The sequence below is a fragment of the Tachysurus fulvidraco genome, chromosome 14 (genome assembly GCF_022655615.1).
Source record: "Tachysurus fulvidraco isolate hzauxx_2018 chromosome 14, HZAU_PFXX_2.0, whole genome shotgun sequence".
Lineage (NCBI taxonomy): Eukaryota > Metazoa > Chordata > Actinopteri > Siluriformes > Bagridae > Tachysurus > Tachysurus fulvidraco.
In genome coordinates this window covers 24158685-24176184 of record NC_062531.1, presented here as the reverse complement: position 1 = coordinate 24176184, position 17500 = coordinate 24158685, and the positions used below count along the sequence as shown (strand labels likewise).

At 41.2% G+C, this 17500-nt stretch overlaps 1 protein-coding gene and 1 long non-coding RNA gene across 5 annotated transcripts in view; both read right to left on the bottom strand.

Annotated features, from left to right (window-relative positions):
• Positions 1-7496, bottom strand: part of LOC113651258 — a 64346-nt gene extending 56850 nt beyond the window's left edge. For both annotated transcript variants that reach the window (XR_007137779.1, XR_007137780.1), the window contains exon 1: positions 7122-7496. This is a non-coding gene — a long non-coding RNA (uncharacterized LOC113651258). The remainder of the gene's footprint in view (positions 1-7121) is intronic.
• An 8356-nt stretch (positions 7497-15852) lies between these two features.
• Positions 15853-17500, bottom strand: part of stx2b (syntaxin 2b) — an 11563-nt gene continuing 9915 nt past the window's right edge. For all 3 annotated transcript variants that reach the window (XR_003442235.2, XM_027158161.2, XM_027157069.2), the window contains one exon: positions 15853-17500. This exon is cut by the window's right edge and continues 143 nt beyond it. The gene's annotated coding sequence lies outside the window, so the exon portion shown is untranslated.

The following is a 17500-nucleotide window of genomic DNA, read 5'->3' as shown; positions in this document are numbered from 1 at the left end:
AAAAAACGCGTCTATGAACGAGCGGAATCGCTGGTGTTAACGATGCTGTCGGAGTGCGATGTCAATCCTGCGTGATTGGATCAACAAGCCTCCCACTCTCGCTATGCCCGGGTCATTAGCAATCCCACTGAGATCAAAATCCGGTCTGGCACGACGTCTAGAAAACCTGCTACAAGAATTACAAGAAACACAGAACACGGAGCAGAAAAGCTGCGAAAGACCCGAGAAAACATGGACGTGTTTGTCCAACACACGCTTCAAACTTTAGGTCTCCAGCAAGAATAATATTTATTCACTCTTTCAAACAAATGTCTTATCAGATATTTTAATATAACGGTAATATCTTGAACTGGAAATCGATCATATTTATTTTATCGATTTATTTGGCATCTCTGGAAAATTGTCCGTAGTGTGTGAGTGTGTGAGTGAATGAGTGTGTGTGTGTGTGTGTGTGTGTGTGTGTGTGTGTGTGTGTGTGTGTGTGTGTGTGTGTGTGTGTGTGTGTGCCCTGTGATCGGTTGACCCGAGAAGTTCGGATAAGCGGTAGAAAATGAATGAATGAATGAATGAATGAATGAATATTTATTTATTTTCAAATACTGAGAAATAAAATACTAATAATCATATTAATAAATTATTTTTAAAGTAATATATCGTGATACCTTTTTAAGCTAGATTATTATTATTTTTTTAGATTTATAACATATTATTGTGATTATTGTGAGTATATTATTACATTATATTATTATTTATTATTTTATTTCTTTTATTTTAATATATTTTAATTAAAAACTCTTTATTTTAAATTGTCTTTTTGCAGGCTTCCATTATACTGTATAATCACATATATTTGTGGTATCGTGATATAGACTCACCGGCCACTTTAATAGGAACGGTGATGCAAATAGGAACGGACGCAGGTCTCGACAACTGAACATCAGAACATCGGTGACTGTCGCATGGTTGTTCGCGCCAGACATGCAATGACACGAAAGAACACCTCTCTAGAGTTTGACAGGAAGCGTGGTGAACCGAAAAGCATCTCAGATCATGCCAAAGTCTTCAGGTGGACGGGCCACAACAGCAGATTTTCCCGCAGGGTTCTGCTACAGTCAGGCAAGAACAGGAGCCTGATGATACAGTGAGTACGACATCACAGCTGGAGTCTGGAAGATGCTTTTTGTTCGTCTTTTCTGTTTATGTAAAATTATCTAATGTACTAATTATCCGAGAATCCTCACAGGCCGCTTTCGGAAAAAGAAGGTGTCTGCTCGTCTTGCTTGTTATTTATTTATCCTGGAGTTGATTGTAACCTCCGGGTCACTTCGCCGCATGCCGATTTAAATGATCAATAAGAGCATCTGTTTGCTAAGAGAGTGTCAGAAGCTGCGTGTGTGGGCGCTCGGTTTGTTCCAATTACAGTCTGAAGTGAAACAAACACACTCACACATGCACTCACACGCACACACACACACACACACACACACACACAGATCGTCCTCACACCTAAACACAGTGTTTCTGGTGTTGTGTTTCACAGAGAAGTAAAGGTTTAAAAGACATCATAAAAACGTCAACGTCATGATCAATGATGCTACTATAGATTTTATTTTCTGCTTCTTCTTTTTTTAATAATTACAAACTGACAAGCACGGATTCCTGAATTCTGATTGGGCGGAAGCTGTTTATAGGGATTCGCACCAGGGACTGAATGTACAGTAGCCGCTATAACGTAAGAGATAAAGCGCTAACAGGAACTAACTTGCTAACTCTCATGGATGTTCTACATCATGGAATAACTCCAAGCGGATACAGAGCGCAGCGTGTAGTGATTTATTTCATGGATATGTTTGTGTTTAGACGCACGTAGCTGTGGTATCGGTTTGTCGCGTGATTCTACCTCACCTACACGACGGGTGATTATGAGTCTTTGTCATACTTTGGACGCCTAAACGTAAGGATGAAGAGGAAAATATCAGGATTATTACAAACACACACACACGCCGATGACGATGATGATGATGATGATAACGACTGTGGCGTCGTCCTCCCCGGCGTTCAACACGCCCGTCTCTCCTGCACATCAGCAGTCTGTGTATGCGAAGGCTGAAGGGAGGAAGAGAGAAAGGGAGGAGTGGAGGAGGAGGAGGAGGGGAACGAGGTAGGTCCTGTTACATAATCCAGACACTCGGCCGGCCCTCAGCTGTCGATGAAGCTGACGCTGATGCCGATGCTGAAGCTGAGCAACGATGGAGTGATGGAGAGACAGAGAGACGGAGAGACGGACAGATAGAGAAAGAAGAAGAGAAACACGTGCCATGTTCAGCCGGTTGAACACGACGCATCATCAGCGATGACTCCAGATGTTACTACAGTGCAGTCTCTCTCTCTCTCTTTCTCTTTCTCTCTCTGTCTCTTTCTCACACACACACACACACGCACACACAGACACACACAGACACACACACATCTGTGCACTGCAGAGACCTGGCTTGAATACAGAGTGCTAGAGCACTGCGCTATTGAATTAATGCCATTTTGCCAAAGCAGGCATGCTGTCTTTACATGCAAGTCATTCAGACACACACATACACACACACACACACACACACACACACACACACACACACACACACACACACACAGAGACTCATACAAAATTGAGTTTATTGGGCTGGAATAATGACGGTACGACCCTAAATCCAACACAACCACATGTACAGTATTAACTGCACACTTTTTTTTTTTTGTTCTTTTTTTCTTTGTATAATTTAATAAAATTCTCCTCCGAACTACTTTTCACTTCAAACGCAGTCCGTCAGCTGGGACTCGTCAGGCGTCTGGGGTTTCGCTTCGTAAGCTTTGCATTTGCAAGTAAAGGAGGATTACTCATCGCGCGAGGGTGGGCGATTTGGCATTAATAAAAAAATAATAAATTTAAAGGCCTACTTAAAGGCATTTCTAGAATAGAACTGAAAATATTATGTAGGTATTTGTTAATAAACTCTCTGCAATCCTTTATAACACGATACATCTTTTTTCATTCATTCATTCATTTTCTACCGCTTATCCGAACTTCTCGGGTCACAGGGAGCCTGTGCCTATCTCAGGCGTCATCGTGCATCGAGGCAGGATACACCCTGGACGAAGTGCCAACCCATCACAGGGCACACACACACACTCTCATTCACTCACACACTCACACACTACGGACAATTTTCCAGAGATGCCAATCAACCTACCATGCATGTCTTTGGACCGGGGGAGGAAACCGGAGTACCCGGAGGAAACCCCTGAGGCACGGGGAGAACATGCAAACTCCACACACACAAGGCGGAGGTGGGAATCGAACCCCCGACCCTGGAGGTGTGAGGCGAACGTGCTAACCACTAAGCCACCGTGCCCCCCGAATACATCTTTTTATTGAACAAAAACGAATTGATGTAAAAACAGACACAGAGGAACAGTAACAAGTGATCAGTTAATGTTTGTTCTTAATGTTTTATTAGCATTCCGTGTCAATGCAGAATTCTGAAATCGCAGTTTTTATTTTTTATTGTTTTTAGCACGCAGGTATCTGTGGCTCGGGCGTCGGTCTCCTCACCTGATGTACATTATTTTGGACCTATTTGAAAAAGCATGTTCTTCTCAGGAAAGCAAATCCCATAATCCTGTTCACCGGACCATGACCAATGGAAACATAAGAGGGCGGAGAAGTTGTGACGCTCGACCGAGGAATCGTTTCTAAGTGTAGCTTCGTCCACTATAAATCCATACAGTAATGTGGGAAGTATGCGGTAATTAATATGTAGTATTAGAGACAGAGAGATATAGAAAAGAGGATTTGTGTGTCCTTCCTAGCGCTGGCTATTAGCATTTAGCCTCACAGGATAAACTGTAAATAAAACTAATCCTACTTAAGCCAAAGAATCGACTAATCGAATATCCTAATATCCCATTGCTGCATCCCATCATCCTCATTAGGGTTATTATTTCGCTGCAGCGTCGATAATCCGACGCACTAATAACACACTAATAACACACTAATAACACACCACACGCTCCGAGGTCCGGATGTTACAAGATATCTGACTCTGCTCATGCCATCTCAAACCTGGGGTATGACGTGAGACCCTCGAAAAAACACTTAGCTTCAGTTCTGATTGGACTCGTGGAAGCCGATAGATACGCCGGGCTCCAGCAGATATGAAGCTCGATAGGACATCACTAGGACCTCTTAAATATGGCTCAGTAAATTTAAAGTGTAAGTTACATCTCGCTCGATAACGTAGAAACAATTTGGTGCAGACTTTTACATTTACGGCATTTGACAGACGTCTTTATCGATAGCTACTTACATTTTTTATCTCATTTCATACACCTGGGGTTTAAGGGTCTCACTCAGGGGCCCAGCAGTGGCAGCTTGATGGACTCACACCTTAACCACTAGGCAATCACATCCCCAAGTTTAACATGTGGAATTGTGGGGGGATGTGGTGGCCTAGTGGTTAAAGTGTTGGACTACTGATCTGAAAGGTGTGATTTCAAAACCCACTGTCTATCAAGGTGCCACTTCTGGGCCCCTGAGCAAGGCCCTTAAGTCTCTCTGGTTAAAGGCTTCTGCTAAATGTCGTAAATGTGCCTTTTCTCAGAGAATCGATGCAAATGTACTTTTTTTATTTAATTAGACAGAAAAATAAAAACTTTTTTTTTCTGTTTTTCTTGTTTTAGCTTTTTGTATATATAAATAATAATAATATATATATAAATCTTAAGCTATTTAATAAACAATAAACTGAAACATATTTTAAAAATATTTGAAATATTATTTTAAAAAAATACACACACACACACACACACACACACACACACATATATATATATATATATATATATATATATATATATATATATATATATATATATATATATATATATATCACTTTTTTATAGTCACTTTTATCTGAGTCATTAAAAGTTAAGGGCCTTGCTCAAGGGCCTGGGGTTCAAACTCACACCCTTGCAACTCCTTAACCACTGCTGAGCTACCACTCACCTCTTGCCACATTTAAATGACTCCTTTCCTATAATAACCCTGGGATTAAAAACACTCGGCTCCTCGCACACATCAGCTTCCTTCTCCCAAGCTTCCTTGTGTTTGCCTGATCTAGATCTACTTCCTGTAAGCTTCATGACTACCGTAGTAACAGCACCGTTCATCCAAAAGCGGGTCAGGACCAAATACTCATGCTCAACCACAAATTTAGGTGACAGATGGAGAAGTGACAATTAGGCCTAAGGCAAGGAGTTAAAGGTGGCTGTTTGATTGGACAGCTCTGATCCTCCGTGCTGGGGTTTGATTGGTCAGACGCCATTTCTGAGAACGTTTACCACAAACATGCTTCAAACAAGAGACATTGTGTTGTGAAGAGACAATAATTAATAAATAACTCATATGAGGTGCGTATATTTCAGAGCTAATGTAAGGATTCAATTCAACATATTAAAATGTCATAAAAATAAATACATAAATAAATAAATAAAAAACGAGTTTGCGTAATTGAAAATCTAATACATGTTTAAGAATTTTAAAAAAATACTCTTAAAAACTATTTACAGTCCAAATTATGGACTTAAGGTTAAATAAAAAGATGTTTTAATTACTAAAAAAAGAAGTACGCTCGAGAGAATGTCAGAGACGAGGCAATGTAGTTTAGTGCCTTTAATATGATTAGTTTCAGTTAATTATGAACAACAAAATACAGACTAATGAAAGCATAAAGTGGGAGGAGTTTGGAAGTCTGACTCCGCCCCATTGTATTTCTGGTTCTGTGGTAGTGGAGTGAATTGCGTCTGTGTGTGATTGTGTGTGTGTGTGTGTGTGTGTGTGTGTGTGTGTGTGTGTGTGTGTGTGTGTGTGTGTGTGTATGCGCTCACCATTAGGGATGAATGTGTCAATGAAAATAAGAACACAAAAACTGTTCTGGACAACCAGACCAGGTGTGTGTGTGTCTGTGGTGTGTGTGTGTATGTGTGTGTGTGTGTGTGTGTGTGTGTGTGTGTGTGTGTGTGTGTGTGCGTTTGTGTGTGTTTTTGTGGGAGGGGGGTTGTGTGTGTGTGTGTGTGTGTGTGTGTGTGTGTGTGTGTGTGTGTGTGTGTGTGTGTGTGTGTGTGTGTGTGTGTGTGGGTTTGTGTGTGTTTTTGTGGGTGGGGGGTTGTGTGTGTGTGTGTGTGTGTGTGTGTGTGTGTGTGTGTGTGTGTGTGTGTGTGTGTGTGTGTGTGTGTGTGTGTTTGTGACATGGAATACATTCACTTCCATATACAACCCATGCTGAAAATTCGCCGCCTTGAGCAAACATCAGCAGAAAGCATCAGAATCCCCCCCCTCTCTCTCACACACACACACACACACACACACACACACACACACACACACACACACACAGAAGGGCAGAGCTAAATGCCTGCAATTTCTCAGAACTGTGTGTCACAGAGACACATCAAAAAGGCTGCAGTGATTCCACATATCATGCCCCCCACACACACACAAACACACACACACACAAACACACACACACACACACACAAACACACAAACAGCAGAGATGGCTTTGGCTTTGACAAAATGGCCTAACTGTGTATAGCTATGAGAGCTCTCTCTCTCTCTCACACACACACACACACACACACACACACACACACACACACACACACACACACACACAGTGCAGACGGGGTTAAAAGGCTACACACCACTTCAACCCCCTGCATGAAAACACACACAGAATATTAAACCACCCAAATTAACAGAATTAGCGTCGGTGCCCGACGCCGTGACGTGTAAACAACGTTACCATGACAACGTAATAGCGGCACAAACATTTTTTTATGCTAACTTCGGCGACATTTACGCAGTCCATAGAGACAGAATGTGACAGATGACGAGACCAAGTCGCTTCTACAAGCCTTATGAATCAGCAGCTGAACGGAAATAGCCGTCATCTGGCTGTTGTGACACACTAAGTAGTGCGGAAGTGTGCTGTGGTCCAGCAGAAGCTACACTGCACTTCCACACTGTTTAGCACGGTAGCTATACTGTAGGTGCTGTCTGTGTCTCCTACCTGCGTCCTGCTGCGCCGCGGGATTGGGAGGTTATCGCTCTTGCTGCTGCTGCTGATGATGATGATGGTGATGATGATGATGGTGATGATGATGATGCTGATTTGGTTGTGTTTGTAGAAAATATCCGCTGGTCGCTTTGGTGGTTATGGGAGCAGCGCCTCAGATACAGTGAGCGCGAGACGCAGGAGATCCGATGGAAGAGCGCACGAGACACAGAGAGGACCTGAGAGGAGATGGGATAGAAGAGAGAGCGCGTGCGACAGAGAGAGAGAGAGAGAGAGAGAGAGAGAGAGAGAGAGAGAGAGAGAGAGAGAGAGATTGTACAGCTTCTCGGTCACTCGCGTGCTCTGACACGCTGCTGCTTGATTGCGTCCCCGTCTCTCTCTCTCTCTCTCTCTCTCTCTCTCTCTGTCTCTCTCTCTCTCTCTCTCTCTCTCTCTCTCTGTCTCTCTGTGTGGTGTCTCTGTCTCTCTCTCTCTCTCTCTCTCTCTCTCTCTCTCTCTCTCTTTCTCTGTCCCCCTCTCTCTCTCTCTCTCTCTGTCTCTCTGTGTGGTGTCTCTGTCTCTGTCTCTGTCTCTCTCTCTCTCTCACCGTGTGTGTATGTGTCTGTTTGGAGTTGACAAGGTTGACTGTACGGTCTCTTTCTTCATATATACTTAACAATCCACTCTTCCATCCGTCCATTGGTCCATTCATCTATCCATCCATCCATCCATTCATCCAATGACCACTTTTTTTTCCATCCGTCCATCCCTCCGTCCATCTGTCCGTCTATCCATTCATATATCCATCCATTTATCCATTCCTCTACCAATTCGCACATCTATTCATCCACCCATCCATCCATTGCTTCTCCACCTGCACTTCTGACTGTTAGTCTATCCATCCATCTATACATAGTGTTCATCTGATCATCCAACATCCACCCATTCATTTATTCATCCATCTATTCAACTCTTCTGCGTTTCTTTTCCTCTCGTCATCTCTCAATTTCAGTTGTACATACAGTATATACCCAAATATGGAGAACCCCCCTGTCTCTCTCTCTCTCTCTCTCTCTCTCTCTCTCTCTCTCACCATGTGTGTTTGAAGTTGACAAGGTTGCATGGACTGTTGTGGGTCTCTTTCTTCATACACACTTCACCTTTCCATCCGTACATTGATCAATTTATCCATCCATCCATCCATCCATCCATCCATCTGTCTGTTCTTCCGTCTATCCATTCATACATCCATCCATTTATCCATTCCTCTACCCATTCATCCACACATCTATTCATCTTTCCTTACATCCATCATTTTATCCATGAATCCATCCACAATTACATCCATCTATACATAGTAATGTTCCAACATCCACCCATTCATTTATTCATTCATCTATTTAACTCTGCTGCATTTCTTTTTCTCGTCATCTCTCAATTTCAGTTGTACATACAGTATATACCCAAATATGTAGAAAACACAGAGAGGAGGGGGTGGAGTGGAGGAGAGGAGAGGAGACACAGAGAGAGAGAGACAGAGACAGAGAGGGGGGGGAAGAGAGACAGAGAGACAGGGGAGGAGGTAAAGAGAAGAGAGGGGGGTGGAGGAGAGACAGAGAGAGAGACAGAGAGAGACAGAGAGGGGTGGGGTGGAGGAGAGACAGAGAGAGAGACAGAGAGACAGGGGAGGAGGAAAAGAGAAGAGAGAGAGAGAGAGAGAGAGAGAACGATGAAGAGAGAGAGAGGAGAGAGAGAGAAGAGGTGAGGTGGGGGTGGGGGTGAGGAGAGAGAGAGAGAGAGAGAGAGAGAGGTGAGGTGGGGTGGGGTGGAGGAGAGACAGAGAGAGGGGGGGTGGGGTGGGGGGGTGGAGGAGAGACAGAGAGAGAGACAGAGAGAGACAGACAGAGGGGGGGACTGACAGAGAGACAGAGAGACGGGGAGGAGGAAAAGAGAAGGGGGGTGGAGGAGAGACAGAGAGAGAGAGAGAGACAGAGAGGGGTGGGGTGGAGGAGAGACAGAGAGGGAGACAGAGAGACAGGGGAGGAGGATAAGAGAGAGAGAGAGAGAGAGAGAGAGAGAGAGAGAGAGAGAGAGAGAGAGAGAGAGAGAGAGAGAGAGAGAGAGAGAGAGAGAGAGAGAGATCCAGCGCAACAATCCAATCAGAGTCCTCGGATGCTGCTCTATATTTTAAGTGTTTTTTGTTTTTTTTTGTCAACTTCCGGGTTTCCCCAACAAACCAGCTCTTGTCACGCGTCACACTGCTGCACCCTTGTGGCTGTATTCGATACTGGACACAAAGAATATATAAAATCTTCAGCATTCATAAATCCACTGTTTTTATTTATTTATTCATTTTACAGAATTTTCGAGCCTTTAAACTATTTATTCGAGACTTAATAATATTTTCAATATTTACTCTTTAAATAAAAGCATGTAACATTATAAAGTTTCTGATGAACTTCTTTCCTTTCCAGTGACCAGTCCAGAAGGTTACAGCTCTATAACCTCACTCTATACCCATAACTCTATACCTATTACATCACTCTGTACCCATAACCTCACTCTATACCCATAACTCTATACCTATTACATCACTCTGTACCCATAACTCTATACCTATTACATCACTCTATACCTATTACATCACTCTGTACCCATAACTCTATACCTATTACATCACTCTGTACCCATAACCTCACTCTATACCCATAACTCTATACCTATTACATCACTCTGTACCCATAACTCTATACCTATTACATCACTCTATACCTATTACATCACTCTGTACCCATAACTCTATACCTATTACATCACTCTGTACCCATAACCTCACTCTATACCCATAACTCTATACCTATTACATCACTCTGTACCCATAACCTCACTCTATACCCATAACTCTATACCTATTACATCACTCTGTACCCATAACTCTATACCTATTACATCACTCTATACCTATTACATCACTCTGTACCCATAACTCTATACCTATTACATCACTCTGTACCCATAACCTCACTCTATACCCATAACTCTATACCTATTACATCACTCTGTACCCATAACTCTATACCTATTACATCACTCTATACCTATTACATCACTCTGTACCCATAACTCTATACCTATTACATCACTCTGTACCCATAACCTCACTCTATACCCATAACTCTATACCTATTACATCACTCTGTACCCATAACCTCACTCTATACCCATAACTCTATACCTATTACATCACTCTGTACCCATAACCTCACTCTATACCCATAACTCTATACCTATTACATCACTCTGTACCCATAACTCTATACCTATTACATCACTCTGTACCCATAACTCTATACCTATTACATCACTCTGTACCCATAACTCTATACCTATTACATCACTCTGTACCCATAACCTCACTCTATACCCATAACTCTATACCTATTACATCACTCTGTACCCATAACTCTATACCTATTACATCACTCTATACCCATAACCTCACTCTATACCCATAACTCTATACCTATTACATCACTCTGTACCCATAACTCTATACCTATTACATCACTCTGTACCCATAACTCTATACCTATTACATCACTCTGTACCCATAACTCTATACCTATTACATCACTCTATACCCATAACCTCACTCTATACCCATAACTCTATACCTATTACATCACTCTATACCCATAACTCTATACCTATTACATCACTCTGTACCCATAACTCTATACCTATTACATCACTCTATACCCATAACCTCACTCTATAACCATAACTCTATACCTATTACATCACTCTGTACCCATATCTCTATACCTATTACATCACTCTGTACCCATAACTCTATACCTATTACATCACTCTGTACCCATAACTCTATACCTATTACATCACTCTGTACCCATAACTCTATACCTATTACATCACTCTATACCCATAACCTCACTCTATACCCATAACTCTATACCTATTACATCACTCTGTACCCATAACTCTATACCTATTACATCACTCTATACCCATAACCTCACTCTATACCCATAACTCTATACCTATTACATCACTCTGTACCCATAACTCTATACCTATTACATCACTCTGTACCCATAACCTCACTCTATACCCATAACTCTATACCTATTACATCACTCTATACCCATAACCTCACTCTATACCCATAACTCTATACCTATTACATCACTCTGTACCCATAACTCTATACCTATTACATCACTCTGTACCCATAACCTCACTCTGTACCCAACACTCTATACCCATAACATCACTCATACTTGTTGATTTTTAACAACAACCACTGTCATATGATTAAAAAGAAAAGAAAAGAAAAAAACCCACATGTGGATACACACTCCTCTCCTCGGACATCACAGGGCTTTATGAGTGTATGAAAGTGTATTTGCTGCATTCTGTATGTATAAGATGTGACAGTCCACAGTCACCTTCACCTTCGTCTCCACTGGTCCATGGCTCGCATTAGCGATGAGTGACAGCTGCTTCTGGATCCAGAGTAGCTCCTTCAGCGACTGCTTGAGCATCAGCTCCACTTTAGACTGCCTGTCAGCTCCCATCATGTCCTGAAACATCGATACACATGTTGTTCACTAAGATAAAACCCAGAGCTGAAGCATCATCTGAAATGATGTCGTATAGTCTGATTTCAACTGCACACTAAACCTAGTTCTTTGGGTTCCTGGTGGTCTGGGATTAATTTAAATAAGGTTTATAGACACACACACACACACACACACACACACACACACACACACACACAAACACACACACACACACACAAACACACACACAAACACACACACACAGCAGAGGTAAAGCTTCCTGGTACTTCTTAGTATACACACACACACACACACACACACACACACACACACACACACACACACACACACACACACACACACACACACACACACACACACACAGCAGAGGTAAAGCTTCCTGGTACTTCTTAGTACACAAACACACACAAACACACACACAGCAGAGGTAAAGCTTCCTGGTACTTCTTAGTATACACACACACACACACACACACACACACACACACACACACACACACACACACACACACACACACACACACACACACACACAAAGGGAGGTAGAGCTTCCTGGTACTTCTTAGTACACACACACACACAGTGGAGGGTAGAGCTTCCTGGTACTTCTAGTATACACACACACACACACACACACACACACACACACACACACACACACACACACACACACACACACACACACACACACACACAAAGTGGAGGTAGAGCTTCCTGGTACTTCTTAGTACACACACACACACAGTGGAGGTAGAGCTTCCTGGTACTTCTAAGTATACACACACACACACACACACACACACACACACACACACACACACACACACACACACACACACACACACAGCAGAGGTAAAGCGTCCTGGTACTTCTAAGTACACACACACACACACACACACACACACACACACACACACACACACACACACACACACACACACACACACACACACACACAAAGTGGAGGTAGAGCTTCCTGGTACTTCTTAGTACACACACACACACACAGTGGAGGTAGAGCTTCCTGGTACTTCTAAGTACACACACACACACACACACACACACACACACAGAGCGGAGGTAGAGCTACAGATTCCTGTAATCTACACATAATCTTCACGTGATCGTAATCCTCACATATCAGTGCTGCTGCAAAGTGTACATTAATCCATAACCTAAAGATAATCTACACTCTCACTGTGCTCCAGACAAATACTGCACAACTCCATGTTTCCCCACAACACATTGCCCTTGAAGCCCCTCTGTGTGATTATTAATCCCTGTACATCCAAACTCTTATGCAAGCACGGACGCTGCGTTACGCAGCTATCCTAAGAAAGCAGATTAAGGCTGTGTTCCAATATTGTTTTACACACACACACACACACACACACACACACACACACACACACACACACACACACACACACACACACACACACACACACACACACACACACACACACACATATTGACTTCCCCTTCCCCTTACCATTTCCTCATGGGAGAATCCTTGTGTGGTTTTAATGACCAGGCCAAGATTTTATTAGGTCAAGTGAAGTTTGTTACATTAGCCCTTAGAGACCGTGAAAATTAAATATACATTAGGGTCATATTTACCATTGATTTTTTTCCCAAAAAATATAACATTTATTTGTTCAAAGTTAGTTTTATTTAGCCGACTACTCCATGACGACTGACCAGATTTGCTAGCTTGTTAATAGAAAAGCTGTTAAGTGTGCTAAGAAAGAATAGCTAGCAAACCTAAATGGCTCATAACTAGGGGCGGAAAGTTTCCGGTAAATTTCCGGAAACTTTCCACGGTAACCTAATCTGGGGAATTTTGGAAATATTCCAAACTGGAAACTTTATGGGAATTTACGGAAATTTACGGGAATTTATGGGAATTTACAGGAATTTGTGATAATTATTATTTGAAATATAGGGAAATTTATATAAACTATATCATATACAAACATAAATGAACATTTTGTTTGGTCATAAGCAGACATGCATGCAGGGTAATACAAATTTAAAAATGACGTCTTGACTGATTTAATTGTAAGTAGAACTTTAATTGATTCTTTCACTGAGTAACACAAAAGCATAATAAACATCATTATGCTTGTAATAAACATAATAAACTTAATCATTGTAATAAACATATTTACCTATGAATGCTGTAATCTATTCTAATTAGTAAGGTAGTTATTAAGTTTAGGTACTGGGTACAATTAAGAATGTAGAATTAGGTCATGCAGAATAAGGCATTAATATGTGCTTAATAAGCACTAATAAATATACGATATTCTATTAATATTCATGCTAATAAGCAACTAGTTAAATGACCCTAAAATAGTGTTACTGTGCATGTTATGGAAGAATGCAAGTACCTGCAAGGGGTTTGGCCTCAATGGCCCTCCAGTAAGCAGTGTGCTTGTTGTTTTAAACACAATTATGCTGCGATTTAAGCACATTTAAGTTCCTTGTTATAGGCAACTCTGCATTTATTTATTTTTTTAAATTCCCAGTTAATTCCCATATATTCCCGTTAATTCCCATGGAAAGTTTCCAGCCTTGAAAATTCTCTGAATTTTGCAACCCTACTCATAACAGAGGAAAACCTTTAAGAGAGGATTGAAAATTTTTTATTTTTTGTGGAAAAATCCATTCAAATTAGCCTGGTCTGGCTAACACTGGCTGAAGAAGCTAGCTGGTTTGCTATATGCTAGTAGCAAAACCCTGTCTAAATTACTGGGTTGTCATACTTAATCAAATGTCGCTGCCACTCACACAAACTCAATTGCTAATATTTGAGGTGTGTGTTGTGTGAAGGAGAATTAATAATCATTTCATAAGTAGTTACAGTTCCTATATAAGGCCTAAAACATGTACAGCATCATCTATAAATCTAGCTCTGAAAGGAAACCAGATATTAACGTAAGACGCTAATCTGCGATTATAAACTCATAACAGGTATTTTTCCCCATTAGAAGATGTCTGGGATTCAGAGTCTGATTCACAAAGATCAAAACTCAAGACCATAATCAGAGATTAAAAATTTAAACCTTGGGTACAGCTACACTGGTGGTCTTTTTAAGATCTTCAGGAAGTTTATATATGCTTCTACGTGTGTTTTTTATTACAGCAGCATTATATGGTTATCTGATAGTTCTGCATCATATCCTACAGTGTAATTCTGGGTAAATTATTTTCTTGGTGTCCTGGGTTATGTTCAGTACATCTGGGAAAGAGCTCTAAAGTAATGAACCAAGCCTTAGGAAGACTGAAATGAGACAGAGGGCACTGCCCTTAGTGGAAATTATGGTCATGACTACAAGATGGAAATGTGTGCACACACACACACACACACAGGATAATAAACACACACTGTCCTGATTGTTCTGTGACCATCCTGTAAATCCTGCACTGATGTAAAATCCCGTTTGTGTAAACTCGAATTCTCCTCGTGTCTAATGTGGGGTTCCTCTGGGTTCTCCTATAAGTGACTGAATGTGTTCCCTCCTCAGGTCCAGTGTTCCCAGAGCCACAGCAATGAATAGATGACCAGAATAAAGCGAGCGAATGATACTTCTACAAAAAGTCCTCAGATGAATCCTAAGAGAACTGCCGTGTGAGAGGTTCGAAAAAACGCCACTCGACCCGCCTCGACTCCTGAAAACGCTCTGTCCTCATGTTCCTTGCTTTAAATTTGAAGTCTTGAGGATCACAACAACCACATTTTACATCATTTATACATCACAGGCTGTACAGTTTATACATTATAACTTAAATTACAGAAACAAGATTTGGAGGATTTAGTCATAGTAAAGGGACGAAAATGAGAATATTTTACTTACGTAGTATAAGTGCTCTATCCTGATGGAACCGCGTCTTCCGTTTACACCTCATCAGTTCTAGCATCAGCTTTATGGGTCAGGAGAGTGTGTGTGTTTATTATCCTGCCATGTGTGTGTTTGTGAGAGAGAGACAGAGTTCCTCATGTGTTCCTGCACCTGCCTTTACTTTGTCACACACAGTTGCTCACGATCTGTGTGTGTGTGTGTGTGTGTATATATATATATATATTTATGTATATGCAATATCCTGTGGTTAATTTTGACACAAGAACAGAAGGCACATGAAGGCACAGTTTCATTTTAATTACAGAAATTGACTTTTACATACATACATCATAATGATAGGACCATTCAGTACATACAAGAAATTCTCACAAACGTTCACAGGTCTGATATCAGCCTTCCATATCTATAAATATATAAACACTACCGTCTTTATCCAACTTCCAGCCTGTTCTGATGTGTACACCAGATACTAGATGAAAATTTCACTTGATACAACATGGAAGCATGTAAAGTGAGCTGTGAATCTGTGCACCTTGATGTTACTCATCTTATCATTAAAGGCATTTCAGAGTTGATTCTGAATATTTGGCTGAATATTAAGTGCACTTGGTGCGTGTGTTCTGAGCTACAGTATTAAGTGCACTTGTCTGGATCGCGTCGACATCTGCGGCCTTCGTTCAGACCTCACGGGGCAGTGAGAGAGCGACGTTACACATCGTATTGTTGCGGAGTGAGAACGATACTCGACTGTGCAACTCTTAGCAAGAAATATCACAAATGACAAAAAAATGCATCACACGTTGAAGTTAACCAGCAAATCACCCAAGACAAGCTGAAGCATCTGAAGTTTTCTCTGTTATTTTTGTTCTTGTAGCTAAATAGCTAATTGACTTAGCAAGAAAAGAATGGGTGGAGCCAGCAGTTTGCAAAGAGTGCAACTGCAAGTGTAAATGAAGAGAATTGGAAGCAAATTATACAGCTTCCACAGAAAACTGCCAAGATATTAAAGATGGAAATCAGTTCATTTTAACAATCTGTGTGATGAAATAAAGGAAAAATGGTTAGCTCTGGTTTTTTGTTTTTGTTTTTTTTTTTTTTTTTGGGGGGGGGGGGGGGGTTTATTTATTTACTTTAATTACAATGGTTTGTCTTCATTTGTCCACTTAAAGGAAAGAAAATAATCTCTGCTGTTCTTTGGATTTATCGCATTTCTTTGTTGGGTCTTTTACAGGACGATTCTGCCCACATCCACCAAGCATGAAGGCCCAGATGTCAATCATATGCTACGGTCTTCAAACTAACCAGCGCCAAACTTAAGGGGTCTTTTAAGGGAGACTCAGGTTAGATCTTCTGGAAGGACTGGTGTTCATCTCTCCTGTACAGTTCCAGTGACTTAAAGAATCAATACCAAGGAGCACTGCTGGCTTGTGGTAGCCCAACACCTAACTTACACAAGTCAAGGTATGTTTTTTTATCTGCTAAAGCATAAAATTACACTTTCAAACATTGACCTCAATTTGATGTTTTTTTTTTTTTTTTAAATTAGTAGCTACAAGCTTCTTTAGCATGTAGTAAATTACAGCCACCAGATGTGTTGGCTAAGCGTTGCATAAATTGCGTGCATCGTGTTCATTTTATTTTTGGCCAAAAATGCCCATTATGGGTTTTATACCCATAATAGGCATCACGCATCAGTAACAACTTGGTGTGTGTGGTGATGACAAGAAAAAGTAAACGTAGACCTTTCGGGAATCCCGATCTCAAAAGCTTATAGATCATCATCATTAAAAAAAAACAAAAAAAAACCTGTCCACAAATGTCTATGGCAAAACATCACAGTAACAAAGTATTAAATCTCAGCTCCTGGAGAGATGTTGAAATGTTCTTTTTTTTGACATAAGACATTCAAAAATTGCAGCAGTAG